We start from the raw sequence: 12,137 nt of genomic DNA, 5'->3' as shown, positions 1-12,137 counted from the left end.
TAATAGCTGTGGGACCCTGGACAAGTCACTTCACCCTGTTTGCCTCAGTTTCCTCATCTGCAAAATGAGCTGGGGAAGGAAATGGTAAACCACTCCAGTATCCTTGCCAGGAAAACCACAAATGGGGTCACAAAGAATCAGACATGACTGAAAAATGACTGAACAACAGCAAATAATAAATAAGGAATAGTAAGAGTGAATACAAGGTAATTTTGGGGTAGGGAGGAGCTGGCAGCCCAGAGGTAGCATTGAATTGAGCAAGAAGTTGGGTATTCTAAGAGGCAGAGATGAGGAGGGACAGCCTTCCGGGCCTGGGAGACAGGAGACTAGAGATGGAATAGAGCAAATGAAGAATAACAAGAAGGTCCGTAATAATTAGCACAAAAGGGAGTGACATTTCATAAACCTAAAAAGGTAGTCTTTAACCACATCATAAAGGGCTAAGTTCCAAACAGAGATGCTCGTATTTTGTCCTCAAGGTAGCAGACAAGTAGGTGCTAAATAAATGCTAGCCATTATTATTATTATAAGCTGGATGACCACTTGCCAAGTGTGTTACGGTGGAAGATACAGTGTATGGGTTAATATTTTTTATTGTTTCATTGACACTCTTTTCTTTCTTTCTTTTTTGGGGGGCTAGGCAATGGGGTTAAGTGACTTGCTCAGGGTCACACAGCTAGTAAGTGTCAAGTGTCTGAGGCCGGACTTGAGCTCAGGTCCTCCTGACTCCAGGGCTGGTGCTGTATCCACTGCGCCACCTAACTGCCCTTCCTTTTTTTTTTTTTTTGTTTCATAAACTCCAGTAGCTCCCTATTACATACAGGATCAAATATAAAATCTTCTATTTGGCTTTCTAAGTGCTTCACAATCTGCCCCCTTCCTCTATTTTCAATCATTGTACACCTTACTTCCCTCTATGTATTCTGTGATTCAGTGACACTGGTCTTCTTGCTGTTCTTCCTACACGATGCTCATCTCCTAACTCCAGAGTGCCTTCATTGGCTGTCCCCCTGCCTGGATTTCTCTACCTCTTCATCTCCATCTTCTGTCTTCCCCAGCTTCCTTCAAGCATCAGTTAAAACCTCACCCTCTGCGAGAAGCCTTTCCCAGTCTTCCTTAATCTTAGAGCCATCCCTGTGAAATTATCTCCAATTTATTAATCAATAAACATTTATTAAATGCCTATTATGTACCAGGCACTGTGCTAAGCACTGGGTTTGTACATAATTATTTCATGTTGACTGTCTCATTAGACTACAGGGTCGTTAAAAGCAGGAACTGCTTTCTTTTGTTTCCTTTTTTTTTCCTTTCCTTCCCTCCCCCACCCCCACCCCCCAGAGGAGAAAATGTATGCAGGACGCACTTGGATGTTTAGCCTGAATTATAAACATTTCTCTATCACTTTCTTAAATCCAGACAATAAATCAGTCCCTGATTGGTAGCGATTGTCCATTTCTGAGGCGTCAATACTCCCATGAAAGTTGAACGGTTGACCCTTCGGAGCTTGGGATCTAGAGCCCACTCCCAAATACCCCAAGCAGAGACAAGTAAACCAAGTTCACAGACCGATTGTGCCTGGAAATGTCCATCTCATCGTGTACCTATCTCTCTGCCAAGCGATGGGTTTGGGTCCTCTGGAATCCTGATCCTTCATTGTATTGATTCACACTCTTAAATCCTTCCAATTTGTTCTAACTATATCTTCAAAGTAAATATCCTTTAGTAAGAGCTAATTGCTGTTAATTGGTTAAATGGAGCTGGGATACTGTAATCATTGTATAATTTGTTCCCTTGAGTCTGGTCACTCCACTCTGCATCAGGCCATACAAGTCTTTCCAACAGTCTCTAAATTCTGTTTGTTTTTTTAAATCATTTTTTTGGGCACAATAATATTCTTTTACATTCACATAACATAATTTCCCCAGGTATTCCTCTGTAGTCTTTCAGACTTTGTCCCTTTACATTAGCATGATCATTCCTCTGGTTCTGATTGTCTCCCTTGATATCAGTCCAGATGTCTTCCAAGATTTCTCTGAATGCGTCGTGTTCATCACAATAATATTCCATTCCATTCATGTACCCATGTGTACCCTTGGCTGTGTCAATGATATAAATGTTAGGCAGTTCAGGGCCAAGCGGAAATCCCTGGCTCTTTCTACCCAAGACCCCTTCCAACTCGACACTGGACCATTAACAATTGCCCCTTGAGTCTGGCCTTTCAAACAGTTCCAAATCCATGTAACCATTGCCATCTACTCCACATCTCTTCATCTTTTCCACAGGAATAACGAGTTATTTTAGCAAATATTTTGTTAAAATCTAGGTAAACTTTATCTACAGCATTCCCAGCCTTAGCAGTTTAAAAAAAAAAGCAAATAAGGTCAGTTTGGCACAACCTGTTCTGGACAAAGCCCTGCTGGCACTTTGGAATCGGTGCTTTCCTTTCTAAAGCTTTCCCAACTGTAGCTTTCATCTTTCCTTTTAGAATTTTGGCAGGAATCAGAGCCAAATCTGCTGGTCTATGATTTACAGACACCATTCTCTTCCCCTTTTTGAAAACTGGGGTGACATTCGCCCTTCTCTTCCTGCAGAATATTTGCTGTTCTTCAAGATTTTTCAAATATCTCTGATGGTGGCTCAGCTATCACACCCCCTTCTTTCATTCAGGCCAGGTGACTCAAATGTCTTAAGGGCTACTAGGTGCTTTCCTGCTCTCTTCTGAGGTGGGTTCCTGAGGTCTTCTCACACCCTAGGTGAGCCCTTCTGCTGACTGACCCTGATCCCAGACCCTGGCAGGGATTTCCTAGCAGATACCTTCTGGTATCCCTTCAGCTTTTGGGCTGTTCCTTTCCTCCCCTGACCAACTGACCCAGAATCACTAATTAAAGCTTAGCATGTTACTCACATGGTTTCCCTTTCTCTGTCTCTTTGGTCTCTTTTTGTCTTTGATATTGACAACTCTTTGTCCACTCTGCTCTAAATGCAGACATCCCCAGAAGCTTTTGCCTTATGCTACTCAAAATTCCCCTCCCTCCTCCCCTCCAGGTATGTGCTTCCCTCTATCTCTTTCTCTGTTTCTCTTTTATTTGCCTTTTTCTGTCTCTCCCTCTTCCCTAACCCTCTCTTTCTGTCTCTGTTCAGTTTCTGTCTCTGTCTCTCTGTCTCCTTCAACTGCATCTATGATTTCACCAGTGTAGGGAATTCCTGGTAAAGAAACTCTCTTTGAAGACCTAAAGCTTATGTAGTCAGAGTTGGGAATTGAGAGGTTAGTAGCTAGCATTTATGTGTATAAATTTAAGGTTCGCAAAACTTGTTCATATTATATCATTTGGACTCCATTTCCTCATCTGTAAAATGAGCTAGAGAAGGAAATGATAAACCGCTTCAGCATCTTTGCCAAGAAAATCCCAAATGGGGTCATGAAGAATTGGACATGACTGAAAAATGACTGAATAACAAATAATACATAGAGAGTAATAAGAGTAAATACAAGGTAATCTTGGGGTAGAACCTACTTTATTATTTGGCAAGGCAATTGGGTTAAATAACTTGCCCAGAGTCACACAGCTAATAAGTGTCTAAGGCTAGATTTGAACTCAGGTCCTCCTGACTCTAAGGCTGGTACTCAAGCCACTGTACCACCTAGCTGCTCAGGTAGGTTCTATTATTATTCCCATTTTACAGATGAAGAAACAGAGGCTGAAAAAGTTAAGCAATTTGCCCACAGTGAAGCAATTGGTAAATAAGGGTCTGAGGCCAGATTTGACACCAAGACTAACGGTCTACCCGCTGAGCCCAGGGTAACTCAGCCAGGACGTGTCAGAAGCATTGAACCTAGATCTTCCTAGCTCCAAGGGCAGGTTTCTAGCCTCTCTGGAGCTCTGCTGTTTCTCTGATTTTTCTTCTTTTCTGCTGATGGCATCACCATCCTTCCCGGGTGGGAAACCTTGAGCAGGATAGAGCTTCCACCACCATCATCAACAAGCATTTATTAAGCACCTACTATGTGCCTGGCACTGTGCTAAGAGCAGGCAAAAAGAAAGGCAAAAGAAAGGCAAAAAACCCAATCTAGTCCCTCCTTTCAAGGAGCTCACAGTCTAATGGAGGAGATAACAAGCAAATAATTAAGTGCAAACAGGAATAGAATAAATTAGGATAAATAGGAGATAAGAGAGGGAAGGTACTTAATTAAAATGGACTGGAAAGACTTCTTGCACAAAGTGAGATTTGGGCTGAGTCTTGAAGGAAGCCTGGGAAGCCAGGAGACAGAGATGAGGAGGGAGAGAACTACAGGCACGGCGGCAGCCAGAGAGAATGTAGAGAGAAGGAGATGGAGTGTCTTGTGTGAGGATCTCAGAGTATGAGGAGGGAGTAAGGGGTAAGAAGACTGCAAAGGCAAGAAGGACTAGGTTAGGAAGGATTTTAATAGCCAGACAGAGGATTTTATCTTTGATTCTGGAGTCCTAGGGAACCATTGGATTTTGCTGAATTTTAGTTGACATGGTCAGACCTACTCTTTAGAAAGCTGCCTTGTAGGGGCAGCTAGGTAGTCCAGTGGATAGCACACTGACCTGGAGTCAGGAGACCTGAGTTCAAATTCAACCTCAGACACTTACTAGTTATATGACTCTGGGCAAGTCACTTAATCTCAATTCCCCCCCCCCCCCCCCCAAAAAAGATCACTTTGTTACCTGAGTGGAGGATGGACTGGAGTGGGGAGAGATTTCCATAATCCAGGTGTGAAATAACGAGGACTTGTTCCACAGTGATGAAAATGTCAGGGCAGAAGGGGAACTGTATAAGGGATGTTAGGAAGTTAGAATTGACAGGGCTCAGCAACAGATTGGATGTAGCAGTGAGAGAGAATTAAGAGTCAAAGATGAGCCAAAGACGTTGGGGGTCTGGGCGACTGAGAGGGGATGTGGTGCCCTCTACCCTTTTCCAATAGGAAAGTTAGACAGAAAGAGGCAGGGGTGATAATGGATTCAGTTTTGGAAATTTAGAGTTTAAGACATCTATGGGGAGTCCAATTCAAGATATCCAATAGGTAGTTGGAGATGTGAGACTGGAGGTTGGGAGAGTGGTTTGGGCTAGATACATAGATTTGAGAATCATCACCATTTTTGTTATTGTTGAGTCATTTTTGGTTGTGTCTGATTCTCCCCAACCCCATTTGGGGGTTCCTTGGCAAAGATACTGGAGTGGTTTACCATTTCAATACTAATTGAATCCATGGGAGTTGATGAGAAAGCCAAGTCAGGTGATATAAGGGGAGAAGAAAAGAGGACAGAACCTTGTGAGACCCCCAAGGTTGGCTGCCAGATAGCTAGCTAGGAAAGAGAGAGCAGGCAGGGAAAGTCTGGAGAGAAGAGTGTCAGGCAAAAGACGTTGATTGTCAAAGGCTGCAGACAGGTCAAGAGGGATGAAGACCAAGAAAAGGCTCCCCTTCACCTGGACTATTTTAATAGATAAACAAAGTTGAATGACTAGGGGTGGGGGTGGGGGTGGGGTTCCAAAGTATTTCCCAGAAAGGCTGGTCTCCTTCACAGCTCTACCAGCACGGTGTATTCGGGTGCCTCTCTTCCTGCCCCTCTAATAATTGACATTTTCTATTTGTATCATCTTTGCTGATCTAATGTACAACCCTAGAGATGGTTGAACTGGAGTTTCTTGTTATTAGTGTATCAGGGGTTGAACCCTCTGCGTATATGGTGAGATGGGCCCATAGGAGTCATTTCATAGAACACGACCGTTTCTAGGGAAACAAACTCACCTCGAAAGGACTTGCTGCTTTTCATTGATGAAGAAAACCTTGAGTGGTTCTTAAGTTCCTCCAAGACAGCTGAAGTGGGAGATAAGTTTGACCTCTAAGACAGAAAGAGTAATCCACTTAGGCCTTAAAAAGACCACTTAAGACCTTAAAAAAGGAGTGACTTTGATTTTTGTCATCTTCTTGAGTTCAAATCTGGTCTCAGACACTTCCTAGCTGTGTGACCCTGGGCAAGTCACTCTACTCTGCTTGCCTCAGTTTCCTCAAATGAGCTGGAGAAGGAAATGGCAAATCACTCTAACATCTTTGCTGAGAAAACCCCAAATGAAGACACGGAGAGTGGGACATGACTGGAAAAAAGAAAAGGACTCAAGAATGACGGCAATAACAACAGTCCAAGTAACATTCCAGTTGCTCATGTAACTCTGGGACTTCCTAGGAGGCGGAGGATGTCTGATAGGCCCTCGCCAAACAGAACATGGCAACCATTGCCAAGGCCATTTCTAACCTTGGAGGATCTCTCTTCAGGTTGAAAGTCCCACGATCCCAGGTTCTTAATGGGTGCAGAACGTACTCTCTCTGGTTATGTCCTAATGGAGGTATGCCTGTATCAGACCTCGTCAGCCTCTCTTGTTTTCAGACCTCTCCAAAGAGAATGGTTTTATCCCACTCCATCTCACATGCCATCCTCCTAGGGCTTCTGCCTTCCAATCTGCCTGGTTTGCTCCCATGGCCCCCAACTGGGAAGGTGCTCCTGGTCCTTCTTCTTTTTTTTTTTTTGTGAGGCAATTGGGGTTAAGTGACTTGCCTAGGGTCACACAGCTAGTATGTGTTAAGTGCCTGGTCTGAGGCTGGATTTGAACTCAGGTCTTTCTGACTGCAGAGCCGGGCCTCTATCCACTGTGCCACCCAGCTGCCCCTCCTGGTCCTTCTTTACAGAGTTCCTATGGTCCTCCATCACTGCTGCACCTTGGCTAAGACCACTGATGGTACTGAAGAAGAATGGAAAGTCGAGAACGTGTGCAGGCTGAGGGGCTTTGAACAAAGGAGTTTGCCTGGATTAGGGAGTCGTGCCAGGGGTTCCAGATGCCATGGACTGGGATGCCATGGGGGGATGGTAGTGCCCTCGATGCTCTTCCCGCAGGAGAGGCAGGCAGGCAGTGGTGCTAGCCTTGGATTGGTGGAGATGATCGAATTCCTATGGCTGAGCACGACAAAGAGAGCTCATAAGCTCCTTCGGATTTTAACAATTTTCTCAGGGAAACCTATCGCTTTGCAAAAGCTGATGGAGAAAGGAGCCAGAGACATGAACTACCTAGAAGTGTTGGTTCTGACCATCTCTCCATTACGCCCCTCCTCTCCTCTGACCCTGCCTCACCCGGGTTCAGACCCCCCTCACCTCACACCTGGACTGTGGCAATAGCGGCTGGGGGGGGGTCTACCTGCCTTGAGTCCCTCCCTCCTCCAGTCCCTCCTCCATTCAGCTGTCAAGGTGACTTTCCTAAAGAACACATCATTCTCTTCTTCAGTAAACTCCAGTGGTTCCCAGTTACCTGTAGCATCAAATATAAAATCCCGTTTGTCTTTGAAAGCCTTTCATAACGTAGCCCCTTCCTTCCTTTCTAGGCTTCTCATAACTGGACCAGCCTCCTCTCTGCCTCCGACTAACTGTGGTCCAGTGACGCAGGCCACCTGGCTGTTCCTCGAATAAGACTCATCTCTCAACTGTGGGAATTTTTACCGGCCGTCCCCAAGGCTGGAATGCTCACCCTCCTGCCTCTGTCTTCCTGTCTTCCTTCGAGATCAGACCTTCCACCAGAGGCCTTTCTCTGTCCCCCTTAATGTTAGAGCTTACCCTCTGAGACAACCCCAATTTTTCCTTTCTAAGTCTTGTTAGTACACAGCTGCTTACATGTTATCTCCCCCACTGCGAGCTTCTCGAGAGTGGGGACTGCCTTTTAATTTTCTTTGTAACCCCAGCACTTAGCAGACTGCCTGGCACACAGTAGGCACTTAATAAATGCATATTGACTGAGAGTAAGACTGTCTTTTACCTTTCTTTGTATCCCCAGCACTTAGCAAAGTGTCTGGCACATAGCAGGTGCCTAATTAATGCTTATTGAGTGGCTGACTGATGACATCATTGACATTTTTTGGGGGGAAAGACATTGGAAGATCATGGATACAGAATGCTGAAAATGTTGTGTCACTTGGGAGAGACCGGCCCCAACCTTTCCACCTAACAAGTCACACAGTTTTTCAGTCTCGTTCAAGTTGGTGGGGCAGTCAATGTCCTAGCAGGATGTAAGCACTGACCCAGCGACTTGTCTGTACTCCCAGAATCTTCTATGACCGGGCACTCAGAATCCCGAATTTGTCAAGATCTCTGCTCCTCAGAATGTCTACGTGATCGAGGAGATCAGGAGAGAAACATCCGAAGTCATCTGGTGAAGGCCTTCAGCATCTCAGTCAAGCCTGGCTTGTCCCCAAGCAGAAGCAAGCTGGCCCTCCAGTCTTGTACTCCTGGGGCGAGGGTGTGGATCTATTGCTGCTAAGGCCCTGGGGTCCAACCCTCATCATCTGATCCAGTGTCATTTTTAGAAAGGAAGAAACGGAGGTCTTGGGAGGTGGCCCATTTTGCCCTAGGTAATTGGGGCCAGGATTAAACTGTAGGTCTTCTGACTCTATGGCTAAATTTTTTGTTGTTGTTTGCTGGTTTTATGGCACTAAACATCCCAGATAGCCTCCCAGGCTCTAAAGGCCTTTTTGTTTTTGTTTTTTAACAATTGGGTGGGGCAGGACTGGGTGTTGAGGGTTTGGCCCAAAGGCCTTTGAGGTCCTCCCCTCCTGCTCTAGGAGGCTGTGCTTCTCTGAGGCCCCTTCCCCTCCCCTTCTATGAACCCCACACAGCACATCGAGGCTCCCGGCAAGGGCCCCACCCAGGCCTCTCTGTAACTGCTAGGAGGAAATGTAATCTTGCCAAATCTAGCCTCCTAGGGCGAAGGGTGAAGGAGGTTTTGTCAGGATGGGACTACCCCATCTTCCTGCCTGGGTCACTGCTGACATCCAGACCGGATGCTTTCTACACACTTTGAAGGCCACCGGGGAGCTGGCTCCCCCAAACTCCCCATATAGGCAGACCTCATTCTGTGTGACAACTAAGCCAGGCTCACCGTCTCAGTACCCAAGGGTGGACAGGTGGATAAAGCCTTGGGTGACACTTAGGAGCTGCGAGACTCTGGGCACATTGAACTTCTATGAGGGTCAGGATCCTCATCTGTGAAATGGGCATAACAACACTTCACAGGGCTATTGTAAGACTAAAACTAGAGCATGTGTGTAAAGCATTTCATAAACCTTAAAGCGCTGTGGAAATATCAGTTATTATTATGGAAAACCAGGGTAGTTAAAGAAACACTTGGTTGGCAGATAAGGTCAGCTTCCAACACTTATCAGCTACATAAAAGTCATCATCATTTGATTTGTCTCTAACATCATCATTATTATTGTTGTTGTTGTTTTAGATAAAGCAGAAATTTCCTTCCATTGCTATCACCATTTCACAGATGAGGACTCTAAAGTTTGGAGAAGACAAATGTCCTGAAACGTGTCATTCCATTCCATTCTATTCAATGAATTTCATTCAAGGCCCTGCGAGTGCTGGGTTCATATCAATTCAGTTCATATTTGTTAACTTCTAATAGATTTACCAGGTCCAAGAATTTCCAACATACTCAAGCAGATGCCAGGCACATAGCAGGAGCTTAATAAATGTTTACTGATCGATTGATTGGGGAAAGAAGTCTGATTTCTGGCCTGTGAGAGCTCTCTGAAAGGCTCCATGGTGATGTCATCATTTTAAATTGAGCAAGCATCTTAGAGATCATTAATTCTATACCATTCAAAATCTTTCTCTTCTAGGCAGCTGGGGGTGCCACAGTGCACAGAATCAGGAGGTGGAGTTCAAATCCAGCCTCAGACACTTTCTAGCTGTATGACCCTGGGCAAGTCACTTAACCTCTGTGTGCCTCAGTTTCCTCAACTGTAAAATGGGGATAATAACAGCATTTACTTCTGAGGGTTGTTGTGAGAATCAAACGTGTTAACATGTGTAAAGTGCTTTGTCAACCTTAAAGTACCATATAAATGTTAGCCTCCTTATTATAAGTATTTTATAAGTATTTATTATAAGTATTTGTGCAAATCTGATTCCATGATCATGTCATGTAAGAAAAAAACAAAAACAAAAAACCAACCAACCCAACAACTTTGAGTCCTTGGAACTGCACATAGTAGATGCTGAATAAAAGTTTGTTGAGTGGAATTGTGCCTAGCCCATTGCTAGGTTTAGTGGGAGGAGACAAAAGGTGAGGACCTTGTAGTAGCTGACCTCAAGGTTGGGTTGGCTGGGTAAAGGTAATTACACAGGCATCAAGTGAGGAACAAGTCAGGAGAGAAAGTAATAAGTTCCTTAACTATTTAAACAAATTAATTTGTATAAATCAAATCCTATTTGAAACTTCCCCAGGGAGTTACCTACACAAAGGGAAATTATCAGAACTCCTTTCGTCAAAGGGAGAATTTTTATTATCTGGCTTGTAAAGCATCTGCTCTGCCATTGAAATGTCTCTTACCTGTGTGACCTTGGACAAATCGCTTCACTTCTCTGGGTCTCAGTTTCTTCATCTGTAAGAATGTGGAGGTTATTGAAAGACTTACTGATGCAAAGTGATATGGACAGAACCAGGAGAACGTCCGTACACAGTAACAGCAATATTGTTCCATGAAGAATTGTAAATCACTTAGCTCTTCTCAGGAATACAATGGTCCAAGACAATACCAAAGGACTAGATGAAGCGGGGAGAACTGATGTGGTTTGAATAGAGACTGAAACGTGCCATTTTTCACTTTCTTTTATTTTTTCTTTTGCATCTTCTAGTACAAAACGACTAATATGGAAATGTTTTACATAATTGCACATGTATAACCTTTATCTGATTGCCTACTGTCTCAGGGAGGGAGGGAGGGAGGGATAGAATTTGGAACTCAAAACTTTAAATAAAAATGTTAAAATTTTTAAAAAGATTGTGGAGGTTAGACTAGGCAGCCTTTACAGACCCTCCCAGATCCAGATCTGTGGTCCTAGAGGCCAAATTACTTTGTAAATTCATAACCTCACTTTTGCATCAGTTTCCCCATTTATAAAATGAGGACCATCCTACCTTCCCTAACTCATCCCTAAGCAGCTGTTGGGAGCATTAGGTCTTAGGCTTGCAGGAAAGTAGATGAGGGAGGGCATCCTTAGGAGAGACAGCGCTGGGGCCAAGTGTCCACGAGCTCCCTTGGCTCCTGACAGGTAAGCTTGAGGCATTAGGCCTCAAGATGTCAGAAAATGTTAATCCTGGAAGGCAGGTGAGAAGTTTGTCCAAAGACCTCATTGTCTACCTCAAAAGATCTGTGAGGTGAGCATTCAGTCCATTGGTGCACATAGCAGCCCATCCTTACCCATGTTTGAGTCTTGACAATGTGCTACGAACCTTCCTGTAGGTCTTCTAACATTACATGGTACTGTTGTTATTTTAAGTTCTTTTTTTTTATTCTGAATTTAACAAAGACCAAATACAATGGGTTTTCCATATACATTTTGGAACAGAAAAAGAGGATTGCAATAAAACTTTGAATCTCTTTTCTTTTGAAAGATACAATAAATTCAAAATATAACTTTCAAAATTGCCCTGTTTGTCTGTGATTCCTCACCTTTCTTTCATTCTCTTTTTTTTGCATTTAAAATGCTTTTATTCTTTTTTCTTCCTTTTTTCTTTCTTTCCTTCTACCTCATCCCTTTCTTCCCTTTTTCCACCATGCCCCTTCCCCCGATTGAGAAAAACAATAATAACAACAAGTCCTTGTATCAAATATATATAGTCAAGCAAAACAAATCCCCACATCATCACCTCCATAAACACGTGTCTCAAGCTACATCTTGAGTCCATCCCCTCTTGGCGGGGAGGGAGGTAGCATGCTTCGTTGACAATCCGTACTCAGCACAGTGCCTGGGGCATGGTAGGCATTTAGTAAATGTTTGCTGAATCCATTTGAATCATGGTTGGTTTTTGCATTGATTAGGGCTTCCGAATCTTTCAGAATTGCTATTTTTTACAATGTTATTCCTACATAAATTGTTCTTCCGGTTCTACTCACTTGAACATACATCAGTTCATACAGTTCCCCCAGGTGTCTCTGAAACTGCTCCTTTTATCGTTTTGTATTTGTGGGTGTTCAGTTGTTTCAGTCGCGTCTAGTTCTCTGTGACCTCATTTGGGGTTTTCTTGGCAAGGATACTGGAGTGGTTTGCCATTTCCTTCTC

The sequence above is a fragment of the Vombatus ursinus genome, unplaced genomic scaffold (assembly GCF_900497805.2).
Source record: "Vombatus ursinus unplaced genomic scaffold, bare-nosed wombat genome assembly UNPS02014837.1, whole genome shotgun sequence".
Classification (NCBI taxonomy): domain Eukaryota; kingdom Metazoa; phylum Chordata; class Mammalia; order Diprotodontia; family Vombatidae; genus Vombatus; species Vombatus ursinus.
Note: the sequence above shows the minus strand (reverse complement) of the source record.